The sequence below is a fragment of the Acanthaster planci genome, linkage group LG01, assembly GCF_054643075.1.
Source record: "Acanthaster planci isolate LZ-2023a linkage group LG01, COTS_SCS, whole genome shotgun sequence".
NCBI lineage: Eukaryota > Metazoa > Echinodermata > Asteroidea > Valvatida > Acanthasteridae > Acanthaster > Acanthaster planci.
This window is the reverse complement of record NC_141777.1, coordinates 14,617,642-14,634,302: the sequence shown is the minus strand read 5'-3', so window position 1 is coordinate 14,634,302 and position 16,661 is coordinate 14,617,642. Positions and strand designations below refer to the sequence as shown.

Here is a 16,661-nt window from a genome sequence, read left to right as displayed (position 1 = left end):
TCTGTTGAGAAGTGGTGGAAAGTTTCAGACTGTGATAGCAAGGAGCGCTGTGTTGCCGACAAGTGTAGTCAGTATCTAAATCAGTACAAGTTGATAATGTTGCAAATGCAAGTGTCGGGGAGATTTGGCTTTGGCCGAAAATGCAGGTTCACTCAACACCAAAAAATTCATAGGACAAAAGTCAAGTGTGAGCAAGAGGTACAACTAGGGAATGCAGATGTCACAGAGAGCATGGAAAAAGGTGTGTATGTCTTTCAAGGCTCAACTCATGAATGATTTTGCTGTAGAATGTGACACTACTTTAGCTTACCACGCCTACCAACATGACCAAGTACCATACAGTATACCAACTGTGCCAAGTTATTCTTATCAGACTTGCCTCTGACATTTTGTTCAAGGACAACTCTGGGACTGTAGGCATGTCTGTCCCACCATGCCCACTCATGTGCGTCCCAATATAGCCAGTATACTGTATACATTTTCTTTCATGTTTTTATAAATCTTGCCCAGATTTTATTTGAATTTCCAGTGTTTATCTATTTATTTCTTTGATAAATTTCTGCCTAGATGAATGACCGTTGTTTGGTACCATCCTATCCTGATCCATTCATGTCTTGCTTCCACTTTGTGGCATGTGTGGCAAGAAAGAATGCTTAATATGGAAAGGCAAGAAAAAGGGACGGGATCCATCCATGTGCACCGAGTCAAGTGATTGAGGTTTGTGTACCTATATGTAGTTTATAATCGAACCCATCTTCCGTGTTATGTTTAAAAAATGGAATCATAATGCAGCATTCTTTCCAAAGTGTACAAACCTAGATAAATTGAGGGAGATTTACAACCATCAAGAAATTTGAAAGTATACGCCATATAATAGACAAAAGAAAAACATGGTTTCAAATTCATGTGTTTATTCCATTGATATAATTTCAGTATTTGAAAAGCCCTCCTGAAACAAGTACTTGTATTTATGATTGCTGGAATTCATGGAAAAATGCAAACTTGAAAATATCTTTTCAACATTAATGTTCTTTTATACATTGTTTGGGTGGTGGTTGGAGAATACCTGAAAAGAGCTGCTGAACTGAAGGCTGAGAAAACATGCTTCTACCGTGTAGGCATCAAAGTGAAGTATCACAGAGATTCTTACATGATCTACCAGTAGATATGGACAACTTTCCTAGGTGAGGTTTATGGTAAATACAGCATGAAACAGGCCAAACGTGTTTATTTTCTCGCCCTCTCATGGACTGTTGTGTATACTCAGTCATGTACTATTTATACTGGCCTTTTTAGGGTAGAAAAATGAATTGTGCTTTTCTAGACCAAAGGTCTACTTCTCTACAGCTCCATCTCTCCCGTCAATTTCTTCTTTCATCTTTATAATCATTTGTAAGCACCCACTCAATTTCCCTATATAGTTTGTTTCATGATCTCCATTTCTGTAAACGGAGAGTTATTTTCTTAAATCTGTTTCTTGACAGTTTGTCACCTGGTACGTCAGGATATGCCTTCGAGGAAGCATTTCTGGTCATCTGTATCAGTTATTGAGCCACGTACACGTCAATGTCATCCACAGCAAGAAACCAACCACTCTGACATCACTGCTGGCGACGTTTATTTTCTGGCGGCCAAGACTCTGCTTTGGGTGATAATGTAGACGATTTGTAAAGCTGTTTTAAACACAGTCTGATGCTATAAGGTGCAGCAGGAGAATAACATTTTATTCTTATATTTTTTATCTCCATACAAAATGTAACTGGTACACATACTAACTTCTTTGAAATATGGGTGAAATCTGCGTACCTGTAATTCACAATATAATTCCTGACAGTGTCCAACATGCCCAGTTGTAATTTACTTTTTATTATGCTTGGGTAGCCATTTTTGGCATTCGGTTCCCTTTTAGCCTTGTAAAACATTGGTTAATTGTTTAATGTTAAAAGGTTGCTTGATTAATTCTTCTTAGATGAAACTCGGGTGAAGTCCATTCATAGTAATTTTAATAATGTATGGTGTGTCAACAGTAACGTTACTTTACAAAATAATTCTTCAAGTTATTGACTTGTCATGATGCAGTGGAGTTTCATTTACTCTCTTGTTCGATGTTTTTTTGCAGTAAAATTTATTTCTGGTCAACAAATCTGCGTTTATTTTATATTCCCTTTGGCTTTTGTATAAAAATGACAATATGTGAAGACTGATCATTGATTTAATTCTTTGGAAAAATTTCTTTTAAAAAACAGGGTGTGACATAATTCAATGGTTGGAATAAATTGAGGAATTGAACCCAAGTAATACAACACAACGTTAGCGTTTACAAAGTTATTGCGAGTTATTGCAGCCGAATGAAGTTTGGTGCCCCTTAATGAACTTTGGAAGAAAATTTCTTTCAAAAACTGTTGCACAGTGCTTGCTGGCTACGGTAACCAAAAATACAAACAACCAACCAGGAGGGCCATATGTTTTGATCCCGGCAGGATTTTTCTTAAGGTCAAAAGTTATACATGTACACTGTAACTGACAAAAAGTGCAGCAGGACTCCCCTGGGGCAGACGGATCCCCATACTGCGGTTTGGGTACTAGCGCGGTGACATTCATTCATTTATCCTTATTCAATTATGATTAATCTTTCATTTATGAATTATTTTTTACATTAACTTGTACTGCACCGTTGATCACTTTTATGGAAGGGGCGCATTTTTAAAATAAATTTTCAATTATTATTAATTATTATTAATCCACGTGTTACTACTGCCATCTTTTCTTTCCTTCTTAGTCTTATTTTGCTCTGTTCTTGGGTTTTATTGTTTGTGTGCTTGTCTTTCTGCCTCCCCAATGTGTGCTTGTTATGTGGGTCGCTTTGTTTTTGTCCCTGTATAAAACAAATGTTTTAATGCTTCTAGCTCTCTTATCGTTTTATTTTCATTTGATTAATAATCAGTTTAAATTGTGTCATGTATTTGTTTCTATTTTTTAATAACCTAATCCTGTAATTGGCAGTTTTCCTGCTGTCGGATCTGGATAACAATGTAAATGGAAACTATAATGTAATGTGCTTTGCAGAGAAGGAGTCCTATTCCGGCATTTGCACAGGAGTTTTGATTACAAAGGCCAGCTTTGAGTTTATATTATCTTATATCAAACGGGAATTTGAAAGAGAAATGGTGTAACTAAAATCCCATCTCCCCTGAGCTCCGTCCAGCAATTTGCCCCATGCATATTAAGAAATTTCCATTATAGTCGCTATATTTATTGATGCGTTCGTTTGTTGATAACTATTTCTCAACTCTACTAGACGTAAAACGGTTGTAAGCATGCACATTCCTAATTATCGACGAAGTTTAGGACCAACTTAGAATAGCAATTGTATTCGACTCATAGCTCGACGTTTGAAACCACGCCGTGCGTCTGCCCTACTTCTGCCCTAGGCACGGCAGACCCTATCGAGCCCAAATCCTCTGCCGTGCCGAAATTAATTTGCCGAGCCTAATAATTCGCTTCAAATGTGGTGCTTAGGCCGTGCCAACATTGTCGAATTGTATTCGACATAGCATAAGCACGATGTTTGAAACGGGTCTTGGTGCACTATACAGTCAGAATATGGAATTCTATGAGGTGACTAGAAGCAACTCTCACTGGTGAAGAACGGGCCTGGTAACGGGTTACTGAAAAATGTCAACTTCGTATACGGTGCACTTAGCGTGAATTTCAACAGGAATAAGCCATATAAAAGTGCGCGCACATAATTTTCAAAGGGAAGTCACTCCGTCCTATGAAATTAGAGCTATATTCTATTTCATTTAAGACCGGCGCTGGAGGATTAACGCGATGGAAGTTGATGCCCGAACCATAGACAAGGGCGTTATCAGCCTTCGCTTTGGAAACGACATTCAAAATTTATAAATACGCCCTGTTTTAAGTAATGTCCGATTCAAAAGCAAGTTCGGTTTTTATAAAATCACTCCATTCCTCCAAAAACACGACGCAGTGTTTTGGACTCTTTTTCTTTGCTTCAAAGATTCAACCGTCCTGTGAAAAAGCAGAGGATCATATTTGTTGCAACTTTTCTACCTTCCACGTCCAGGATGGTAAATTCACTAACCCTAGAGGACAGTTTGAAATATAATTGAGTTTAAAAAAATCGGGGGTTCAGCTTTGACACTTATTTAAGACAATTGTCTTAAATAAGTGTTAAAGCAGAACTGCTGATTTTTCTCATAATCAAACCCAACTCTCTGTCGTGAGTTTCTGTGATAAAAAATATTTATGCTTACTAAGCAACATGACTTAAAATTCCTCAAAAGTGAACATTCTTGTATCCAGGTTCTTTTTTTATTACACAACTAATTAAGATAGTTAAACTTAGAGATATACTTTGAATAAATCTCAAGATAAGGTAAAAAAGCAGAATTTCATCCTTGGAAAGTTCCGGTAAATTCCTATTCCTGTGTACTTAGATACGTTTTCTTTGCAAAATGGCCACTCTCTCTATCGCAATAGACCCTTTCTGTCTTTGATCACGGAACCCCTTTAATTACACGCCCAGCATTATGTCTTTATCAACACCTCAGGGTTGTAGGGTCTTGTTTGAGCTTGGGATGTTTATCACAAGCTGCTAGTATCCTGCCTTGGAAGGAATCTGAGTGATTTAAACTTTTTACAGACTATGACCCACCTTGCATGATACATGTCAGTGGGGTATCGACTGTCAACTGCATTTGAATTGAAGCAGATACATTTTGGCTTCTGCGTCAATTAGATATTGCTTGCATAAGAAATCATTGCCTTGGTGTCAGTAAACTCACCATCCTTATAGAGTCCACGACATGAAGACCTCCGTGGACAAAATTGTCAATTAGTTGCTTAGAATATTTACTAGTAGGCCTATGCTAATAACATGATAGAAATTTCAAAATTGAATGAAATTCCCTTTGTTGTTGTTAATTTGACTGGCCCCTCAAATAAACGCATAAACCTGACAAATGACGTGTGACATACATTTGAGAACCCACAGTTTTACACTCAGGCACCCTTTTGGTGCGTATGGAACAAAGAGGAGCATGGACATCGGACATGCACGTGCTCGCGGAATGTTCGAACGTAAAATACATGTACATGTCCACGTATACGATGCCTACGCGCTGTAAAAGCATACGCACGCGGTACGGTCACCATTACGGCAGTTGCATAACGTGTCGGTGTGGTCGCAACATACAGCTATAGGCCTATATATAAAAACTAGACCGCTGACAAACCTATGGAAAACTCGAAATTTTGTACGGTTTTTGTAAGGCTATATGTATAATCTGTGTCTATTAAAATGATACGTCAGCAAAGGCGATACGCAAATAACATGAAAGCACGATCAGTAAATGAGCGTGTAAGTTTGCTCTACGCCAAAAAGAAACTCAAACGCGTGCGTGTATATGCGCTGCACGTGAATTTTGCTGTGCTCTTTTTAATCAGATTTTATGGGTACTCGATGCACACGACAGCTGCTGCTCCTGTGCTCTCAACTCACTTAACACTGACTGAATTTAGAGAACGACTTTTAATTTAGCTGAACTTATTCATCGAAAGACAGACATCGAAAGACATGCATACGAGGCTTGCTCAAATGAAGGAAAATTTGTTTTAAAATAATCAGCTGGGATTTCAACAAACACGTGCCACAGCTCTGTACGTGTGCGTCTTATTTCAAAAGACGCGCTGACATTTGCGTATTTTGTACTTGCGCGTTGCATTTAGAATGAATTATCGAGAGTACCGAAGTGTGACGTCACTGTGAACCAGAAAGTGCAGTGCAAACGAATGGAGAACGTGCGCGTGTTGGTTCACGCGCTGGTTCACGCGCTCATGCCTTTTACACACTAATTGTGCACTTGACGTATTCACTTCGGTACTCTATTCATTCTTACCGATTTCAAATGTTCTACAAGCACGCGCATGGATTTGTGCACAAACATGGATGCGGCCAGCAGGCATTACTTTGTAATATGGAAGGGCTGCGTAGCACCGTGATTAGAATATCGACGAGAATATAATATCAAATCAGTGCTCTGAAATATGTGACTGCCGAGCTTTCGGTAACTGAGTACCTTCTTCAGGGCAAGTAGATTCAGTTCAAAACAACTGAAATTGCTTGCCCTGAAGAAGGACTGGTACTCAGTTACCGAAAGCTCGGCAATCACATATTTCAGAGCACTGATTTGATATTATATCACTTTGTACATGAATTAGCGCTCTTCTTTTTAAATAGAGCTCCATGCTTCAGCAATGTCCAAATTCGTCTAAATTTCGCTTCTGTTGGAAAGTTATGCAGGATTATTCCAAGCGGCAACACATCTGGTAGGCATGATCTCTTTTAAAGCACCCACAAATTGGGCTGCATTTTCTTAACTCGACCCAAGACACGCATTGACGCACTAACGGCGCGCAACGATGTCTTCTCAAATGTACGTCACAAATATATGCAATTTGTCTATGTTAATTCGCCAAATTAAAAAGTAACGTTCTCCCATTTATTCATTAAAACTACATTTACATTCTGGGTATTTTAGATTATAACCAATAAAAACCATAACTAATTAAACCATTTCAACAGGCCCTTTAAACACATACATCATCCTGCCCTGTAGTCGTCCACAGTCGCTGTAAAAAGACGGTCATCCTTTTCATTGTTCATTGATTTCACATTTGAAGAGAGGGTACGTTTTGTACAGTATTTTTCTTGGATTAAAGATGCTGTTTAATTTTACTGAAGACCCTCTCAGCATTGGGTGCGTTCGATTAGTTTCCCCGAATACACCAGTGTTACACGCAAGGGAAGCCTTAAAATGAGGCTAATCGAACGCTGCAGTTCTGGGAAACAGGTCAAGTCCCCGCCACGTTCCATCATGTACATCCATGCTCGAACAGTCCATGCGTGACGTCATTACATTCGGGCAGCCTCCAGAGACGCCCTCGCCAGCCGGAGTAGTGGTGGCTGACACCAGAGCAGGCACGAAGATCACGTGATGGTTAAACGAACGCTCCCGTGTAGGTTTGACTTACACGTGTAAGCTAATCGAACGCACCCATTATGCAACATAGTGCAATGCCTTAAATGGGGTTGGATCTTTTACCATTATGAGTAGAAGGTTTTAAGGCAGAGCAATCTTTTCTGGGGTCATAAATGTGACAGCTATGTAAAATGTAAAACACTGCGTGGCCTACCGCTTGTTGTTACCGCTTGTTCGAGTAAAGTTCAATTCGTACAAGTGAACACAAACGCCATTTTGCTAATGTCTCGGAAAATATTTGCATTGCCAGATGGAGAGTTACACATAGACCCCTCTTCGTGATGTCAAATTCCGGTCGAGTTCGCGCTCAGTCTTAATATGACCAAGCTGAAGCTGGTGTGATCCGGAACGCATTCAATCATTTACCGTTTTATCATTTTATGTCGTCTGTTTTCTCAACAACTCAGTCATCACTATTTTCCGTAAGCTGTGTGAAATAACAACTACACAAACAGGTTTTGATGCCGATAAAACGCCGGAGTTGTACAGGTTAGACCTCGTCTGAATAGCCATTGTTTTCTACGGCTACAGCTGCTTATCATGCTGCCTTATCAGGCCCGTTGCCTGACCAGATGGAGACGGGGGGGGGTCGTCAAACCCGAAAGTGGAACCTTTGGCACTGTGAACATATTTTTATTCAAAGGCCTATCATAATGTGCTTTGGAACACAGATCAGACAAGTTCCATCTTTGTCACAACCGAAGGATGCATGTAAGACTTTTAGTATAGGCCCCCACTTCAGTTTTCAATATTCACGGCGTGTTGTAAATTGGCCTGGTATATGAATTTGCTCGTCACCCAGCACCCTGAAGTGGCCGATTTGTGACGAGCGACTGATATAAACATTATTATTAAACCAATCTCAGAAAAATCCCACCAAAAATTTCAGAAGATCTAAAAGGTGATAAATTTTAGTATTAAAATCATTATCACTTCCACTCACCTAACTAAAAATTGTAAAAAAATATTTTAAAAGTAAAAAGAATGGAGGGGCATTTAATTTTGCGCTTCAGAAAAAAATCGGGCCAAATAAAATGTCGTCGGAACTTTAAAATCGACATTTATGAATCAGAATATTTTGAGTTTGATTAATTTTTACTTTTCGTGAGACTAGAGGTAAAATATTGTTCCATACACAAACGTTAAAAGCAAAAATTAGGGTCTGCGCAACTTTGGGGTACGCAATTTTCAATTTTAACGTGAAGCAGTGCGCGAACGAGTGTTGTCAATAAACGTAAATTTTCCAAGTCCTCGAAATTTCTGATTTTAGTGGGCTGGATTAGTGTCCTTGCTGGGTGGGCCAGGCAGCAGTTCTGTTTTTTAACACAGTAACAAAAAGACCAGTAAAATTATAAACAACTTGGATCTACACAACCATAAAAGACAAAAACGATTAAACGTACCACACAATTTATGAGGTGTGAATGGTACTTACGGTGCATTTACAAGTCTTTTCAGTCTTTCTGGACTGGTTTCCTTCTTTTCCAACTAGTGAGTTGAGCCATTGTAAACAGCAACCAATGAAAACATGACTGCCTTGCTGCGCAGCTTGAATGCGTGTCAGCATGGCCAGCTGGCGGCGGCACCACGGACTAGGCTGCGCTGATGCACTGCTCGACATTTAGTGATTGATTTCATTCTGCAAATGTTGCCGTTTAAACCGCCTGGAGTATAAGCCGTAAAGACATTTTCAGCGTGAGAATCAATGTGTAAGCCGCTGCTTATATTCCAAAAATTACAGTAAATTAAAATTATATATTTATTAAAAAACAAACACCACCAACGAGCGGAACTCAGAAGCGAGCGGGGGGATCCACCAAAACCCCCCCCCCAGCCTACAGGCCTGCATGGAAAAAGTTTTGCCGCAAACAAGGAATGCAGTGGATCAACCAGAAATCTTTTGAACGATTTAGTTCAGTCTTTTTGTTTTAGTTGGACAACATAACGTCAAACACTCACATTCGAACACTCGCTCAAGTAAATATACGGAGACATAAAGTAAATGCAGGGGTTGTTTTATTTCATTCGCTAAAGGCTTGTAATTTGTACATATTTATATGTTTTGGGTTTGAACATCATAATACAGGGTTTTCGGGGAGCGTTTGAGAAGTTGTAATCTTTCTTTTTTGTTTTGTTGACGTTCTAACTGATGATCAAGTGATCCTTTGAGAGTGAACATGTTTACTGTAGGTGCTTTGCAATGTTTCATTTCATTTTCATTTCATTTACGGTTTATTTCTTAATACCAAATAGAAAGTCAAAAGACTAAAAAATATTTGGTTTACAATATACACAATAAGAGGTTAAAATTGACATCAAAAAAAATAAATTAATAACTGAATATTAAAAAATTGCACAGAGTACGATATTTAAAGAACAAATACCACAGATTAGGCGAATTAACAATAATACATACTATAAAAAAAATATGCAGTAAAAGACAGAGCCAACAAATAAACGATTACACCAACATACAAACCAACCAACATAAATACATGCTATAATGCACAGGTAACGAAATTACTAACTTCACTGATTCAATTCGTGCAAGTTGAAAGAGGAGGTATTACAGTACCGTTTGTTGATGGATTCAGCATTCAGTGTTTTGATTTGTTTGAAAATCTAGAATTGATGTCATTTCTTTTTGCATAGCAAACCTCACAAATCTTGTCACGTGATTCTGATATCCGGCATCCACGGTTAGGAGATACTTATGGCTGCAAATTTAAGTAAGAAAATATTTCATGTGTCAAATCGAAGTGTCCTAGTTTAGATAGTGAGATGTTTGTCGAGTAAGTTACAAACTAATGACATTTTTTATGTAATTTACCTCGTTTCCCTCCGCACAGGATTTGGATTTTATAATTCAAATCAATCTTGGTGTAGGTATTTTGATTAATTGCACCGGACAAGAATGGGTAATTACAATCTTCTTGAGAATATAAGGCCCCGTTACCTATACATTGTTGCTATACATATATGGTTAGCGTGTCTAACACGCTAACCATATATGTATAGCAACAATGTATAGGTAACGGGGCCTTATATTCTCAAGAAGATTGTAATTACCCATTCTTGTCCGGTGCAATTAATCAAAATACCTACACCAAGATTGATTTGATATATAAAAATTATTGAGGATATTTTCTTCATCATCGAATTCAGTTTCTAATGTCTGTTCTCAAACAGTGCAATGAAATTCAGAGTTGCAGAGGCTCATAGATTTGTAAGGTGTTTTCATTCGTAGTCGTCATTAACTTGTGGGTAGGCCTATTCAATTACAAGCAGAAAAACTTTTATGCATTCACTTATTTTTTGATGTGATGTAGTGCACTTATCAAGTTAATTATTTTCTTTTTTCTCTTGTTTTGATCGTATGTCATTATTAATGGAAGGCTATATCAATTCAGTCTGACGGGATATGTGAAATTGATTAAGTCTTTTTGTTGTAGCCTTTCGAACGTTTGAAAGTTCTTTTAAGCCTGTTAAAGTCCTTTAGGCCTACGTCTTTTAATAATCATTTTGAATGATTTCATTTGTCGAGAGAATTCTCAATTTTCAAATCTGAATAGTTGTTTTGACACCCTTGTGGTTGAGAGCAAAGCTTTCATTTCGCATACTGGAAGTGGATGAGCTGGATATGTATAGCCATATATCCAGTAACCTGGCAGTATATCCAATATCACTTTGGTAAAAGACAACTTTAATAACCTTTACCTGGACATATAGCAACTTGTTAGGGGAGTCTTTGGCGTTAGATACTACGTCGGGAGTCGCATTATTCACGATGGCATCATGCACAGTTTGTGGAGATGAACCTGGGTTTGATCCCAGATAAACAGCAGCGGCACCTGCAAAGCAATTTCAGATATTAAATACTTATAATTATAAATTGCTTTAGAAATAATTACAACACGAAAGTACTCTACACAGTCCTTGCAATGTCCAGGAAAAAATCTATAGTTTAATAACTACTTTGGACTGTCGATATTGCAGTTCGGTTGCATTTTCTTTATCAAATGAAAGCATTTAAAATCCGAAGAAAAAACAAGACTCTGGAAATTTTGAAAACATGTCGAGAAAACCTACGCATGACGGAGAGACCAACAATGAGACGAAAACAATTGTCGCTTTCACCATGAAGAGACAGATGGAATAGTTTTAATAACCACGACGCCGTCCATATAGACTTTGTCACGGGCGTAAATCCCGGTTGAGGGGCTGGGGGTATACATGTATATCCCCCAACTCCACGGGGGATGGGCTATTGAGTCATCCCCCAAATTTTTGAAATGAGCAAAAAATTAAAGCGAATTGTGATGAATTTTTAGGACGTACGTACCAACACTCAAATGTTTGCCACTCACCAAAATGGGAAAACATTTCTTAAAAGCCACAGATATGCCATTCTTATTTAAGATTCTGCATGAATTTGATACGCATTTCAGATGTACATCTTTATCATGAACATCGCTCCCTATGAAGTTTATATGGTGAAGCAGTCCCCCCCTCAAATTTTCATGGCTTGTCAAGTCATTCCCCCACCTTTCCCAATCCCCATTCCCCCAATTTCCAGCACAGATCTGTGCCACTGGACGTTGTACATATGCTACGTCACTTCGTGGTGAAACCGACGAACTGATAAAGTAGTAGGCCTATGCTGCAAATCTATCGAAAGCGAACTAACCTGTCACACGAGGGCATGCCATTGAAGTGCCTGCAATTCCAGTGTTGGAGGAGTGGCTCGCACTTTTGATACCCACCCCAGGTACAAACAGATCGAAACAAGGGCCGTAGAAATATGCACATTTGTCCCTCAAAGAACGAAGTGCGGCATATTCGTGTCCTGAGGGACACGGACACGGGCGTTGCCTGTTAATATTGGGTGTAGAAAAGACATCTTTACTCCTTTGGAAAACTTTGCATGTACAAAAAGGAACCTCTTTTTAGGTAATTTAGTCAATTTTGAGTATCCCGTTTCCTCACACGTGTGAAGGAAGGGGGTGAATTCCGGTGAATTGGGATGCTGTAAGTCTTCACAAAGGATATGTTATTTTATCAACCCACCAGGTGTTTGTGGAGCATGTCACAAGACATTTCCCCCAAGTTTTCGGGAATTGTTATACAGCAAGAACACATACGACCCAAGCGTGTACATTTTGTTTGTAATTATTAAAAGCGCCTCTTCATGTCAATTGAATGTTTCAATTACTTCCAGCAATGGAAAACTTAAACACCCTTGCCCAAGGGTTTGTTACAGTGATTTTCATTCGGGTGATCCAAATTTCTATCGCAGTTTTAGCGTAGTTTGTTTCAGTGCTGGCTATTATGAAAGAGATGAACAACGAATTGAAGAGATAATTGTAAAAAGCAGTTGAACATAATCTGCACTCAAATATTTGCGACCCGAAACGTTTCCTTAAGATCGCCTAATAAAAGATTTGTGAAAATTTGCTCAATATCCTGACCCGATTGTACGACCAGTTTACCCACTGCATTTCAATTTAGTGAATGAAGTTTCAGTGTAATGTTTCAGTGACAAGAGGATCTCCCTGAGACAGAACTGTACCCATGAATAATACTGGTGAGATCATTAAAAAGCAAAATTTGGGAACGAAGCAATTAGGCCAAATATACCTTTGGAAATGGTACAATACCAGCATCCTCCTTGACCGCACACTTTGGAGCTGTAGATTTTAGCTTTACGTGCGATACCGTAGACGTATACCAGCGCAGTGAGTTCCATGTCCTTGATCATCAGCAGGCCCGACAGATGGGAAGCTCGTCCACCAAACGCGTCGTGATTGATATTGACACCGATGTCCACGATGAATACGTTCGCTCCTTTACCTTGAACTACCGGAGAAGAGGACATTTTTTAATGCTTGTTAAGAAAACTTAGATATGAAAACAGTAGCGCAAAATGCGTGCGTTCAACTTGGCAGGAGTGTTGATCCTTATTATTACAAGTAATTTTACATATCATTATTTTTATCTTTGAAAATAAATGAAACAGAAGGGATCGTATTTTTCACCAGATTTGCATCGATGCCATGGAGGATGAAAACATAAGAAATGGGATACAGTTGTTTAATTAAAAGGTTGAATTGGCGTTTAATTTAGACGTAGGAATTCCAGTTTACTCTGGAACTTTGCCTTGCAAGCCATTAAGTGATCGCTAATATTGTGGCGCCGTGGGCCAGCAGGTCGGGTGGGGCGCCAGTCTGGCTCCACGGTGGTGCAGCTGGCACCCTTGCCGGACCAACCGGGAGGCCCCGCCGCGCCTGCACAGTGAGGCTTCTTTCGGCGGCCTCGAGAGATCGGTTTTGTTGTGATTCTTCGGACGGGCGAGTTTGATTGTGTTGCCGAAATAAACAGGTTTTGCTCTCGTGAACAGACGTTATGAGCCCAGTGTGCTTTCTTGACTCTGTGTGGAACCCGTAGACCGTCGGAGTGATACAGTGGTGGCAGCTAGGGACACGGTTTTGCGAGAAAATCAGGTATATCTTCTCGTTTTCTGTGGGCATGGATTTATCGTTCGACTGGGGTCTGGCACCTGAACCGCCACGGACTAGGACGGGACTACATGGGCAAGGAACCAGACTATGGAAACAACCCGGAAGTGGACAAACAATGAGGACTTTTTGGAGTTGTTTTTTGGGGGAAACGTGGAACAATTGACCCGTAGTAGGGAGGGGGAAGGCCTCGGGGTAATAGCACAGGGCAGGGGGAGCAGGATTTGGCATCACATTTTCCGCGTACCGAGTCGTTGCGTGCGCTGTCGCAAGGTGGACCTCCCCTGATCGTTGGGGGCGGGGTGATGGGCAAGCGACCCCAGCCGGGGCCTCACCAAGGTTATCCCGCTGCCATGGCGGGGGCGGGGTTTCACCAGGGGCCAACATCTCTCCCCCTTACCAGTACTCCGGTTATCAATATCTGTGGGGCGCCCCCTTGCAGCAGTTGCGAGGCAGATGAGGTGGTCCAGTCGGAACACCATAGGGCAGGGATTGCCGCCGTGAGGAGGGGGGACCTCGGCAAGGGCCAGTTGAGATTATCGCAAACAAAGGGAGCGTGGGGGCGTCCTCTGGTGGCGGGGGTGCGCGGGGAGTGGTGGTCCTTTCGGAACATCACCAACGCTCATCCAGCGCCGGTGAGGGGGGCGCCCAGCGGCATTCGGTCGAGGTATATTACACCGGTAGTATGTACGGAACACCGCTGTGGTGGAGCTGCCGGCGCAAGTGAGGGGCACCGCATACGAGTCTATGACGGCGATGCCGATCAAGGGCACCGCACATGAGTCTGTGGGGCCAAAACGGGGCACCGCACACGACTTTGTGAGGTTGAACCTGAGCGGCAGCACCACACACCAGTCTATGGGGGTAAACCCCAGCGGGGGCACCGCACACGAGTCTATGGGGGTGAACCCGAATGGGGTGACCGCACACGAGTCTGTGGGGGTGAACCTGAATAAGGGCACCGCACACGCGTCTATGACGGTGATCCCGAACAAGGGCACCGCACACGAGTCTGTGAGGTTGAACCGGGGGGGGGGCGCACCGCACACGAGTCAATGAGGCCGATCCTAAGCGGGGGCACCGTACACAAACCTGTGAGGCCGACTTCAGCCAGGCGTCGTTGGCGCGACCCGTGCCGGCCTCCCCAAAGTTGGGTCTGCACTAAAGATCCGCCCGGGTAGCCCCAGTTGGGAGGGCAAGTACCCAAAAGCCAACTCCGAGACCTGGACAACCACTAGTAGTCAAGCGAGGAGCTGAGGACCAGGGCAAGGGAGGCCTGAGTCCCTGACCCCAAACAATAAATCAGGAGAAGCACAGTTTTAGCAGTGAAAGCCGTGAGTTTCTGGGAGTTCCACCAACCCTTCCAAGAGCCCTGGAGTGGAATTTTCCCACCAGGTAGGAACTCTACCCCCTGTTGGAAGACCACCAGCCCCCTCCACATATCCAAAGGCTGGATACCCTAAACTACCCGCGCAATCCCAGGAGGACTTGGCTGTGGAGGCGTTCCGGACCACTGTAGCGGATGAGCAACTGCAGCCCTACATCTTTGCGCGGAGGGCGACCACGTTGACGCAAGCAGTCACCTTGGCCACTGAGATGGAGGCGTTCATGGATTCACAGGCCTGCCAGCGGAAGGGGAAGCCCGGGGCCAGGGAAGTTCGTGCTGTGGACGACCTGGATAAGAAACCCACGGAGGAGAAGGCACCAAGCGGCGGAAGACGGGGCGGTCGTCCCATGGTGGAGTGCTACGGATGCCACGAGCTCCGAGACATCAGACGAGACTGCCCTTGGGATAGACGAGCAGCGACTAACAACTCCCCGGCAAGGCCTGCGGGGGAGTCGCCTCCGACCCACAAAACTGAGTTGCCCACCCCACCTAAGCCGGGTCGGGCGAGGCCTAATCCACTAGCAAACTACGTCCTGCGCAGGTTGGCCGGGCGGCAGATACGGGTACTCCTGGATACGGGAGCGGCCCTGAGTCTGATCTCTGCCCAGGTATTCGACGAAATGGCGGCAGTGGATCGGCCCAGTCTTCGCCCTGCTGGCCCGACACTAAAGATGGCAGACGGCAGCCCGATGTCGGTGTGGGGAGTGGCGGAGTTTGAACTCCAGGTGGGAGACCAACGGCTGAGACATACCTACACCGTGGCCGACGTGGAGCCAGATGCCATCCTGAGAATTGACTTCCTTTCCAAATATCGGTACGAATGGTGGTGGGGTGATAGTGTCATCATCATTGATGGGAAAACCGTCCCACTGGAAGGGAGCGGCCGCCAGCAACAGGTTGCTAGAGTGCAGGTGGCGGAAAGCTCGGTGGTGCCGGCCGGACACGAGGCGTTTTAGTTGTGGGGAAGCTACAAGTGGACCCTGAGAAGAGGATCGGAATGATTTACCCCGACCTGGCAATGACAGACCGGTGCCAGGTGGAAGTCGCACCCGGCCTGGTGGACGCCCGTGACGGGGCTGTTCCGGTGCGAGTTTTCAATCCGACGGAGGACCCTGTTACGGTGCATCGGGGGAGTCACTTAGCCTTGTTCTGTTCTGTGGATGACGTAGAGGTGGTTAGACCAACGGATGACCTGGGTGCTCCCACTCCAGTGCCTCGCCCTCGTGCTAATTCCTCGCAGAGCGCCGAGGGTGGAGAGGACGGGCCTTGCCTTTCGGCCGACCCCACCCGGGGCGCTGAGAGCGAAGTGGCTGACCACCTGTAGGGCAGCGGGGCCGCGGGGCCGCACACCTTAGCAACGAAGAGAGCTGCCGGCTGGAGGGACTCCTGGCGGAGTTCGCAGGTGCGTTCACTGGTCCGGAAGCTCAGGGGGGGTGGGCTTGGTACAGCACCGGGTTAACACGGGGACAACGCTTCCCATCCGGCAGCCGCTGCGGCTGTTACCCATACGTAAACGCCAAAAGGCTTAGAGACAGGTGGACTTAATGCTGCAAGATGGCATCATCTAACCGTCCCACAGCCCCTGGTCCTCGCCGGTAGTCCTCATGAGGAAAAAGGACGGGTCCGTCCGCTTTTGCGTGGACTACTGGAAGGTCAACACAGCCACATTGAAGGACGTGTACCCCATCCCGAGAA

General features: G+C 43.2%; 1 long non-coding RNA gene across 1 annotated transcript; it reads right to left on the bottom strand.

Moving 5' to 3' along the window:
* Positions 1-10,212: 10,212 nt before the first annotated feature.
* On the bottom strand, positions 10,213-12,996 carry LOC147800446 (uncharacterized). Its single transcript, XR_015426994.1, has 3 exons — positions 12,702-12,996; positions 11,752-11,936; positions 10,213-10,915 (listed from the first exon to the last, which is right to left on the bottom strand). It is a non-coding gene; the product is annotated as an uncharacterized LOC147800446 (long non-coding RNA).
* Between the last annotated feature and the right edge of the window lie 3,665 nt (positions 12,997-16,661).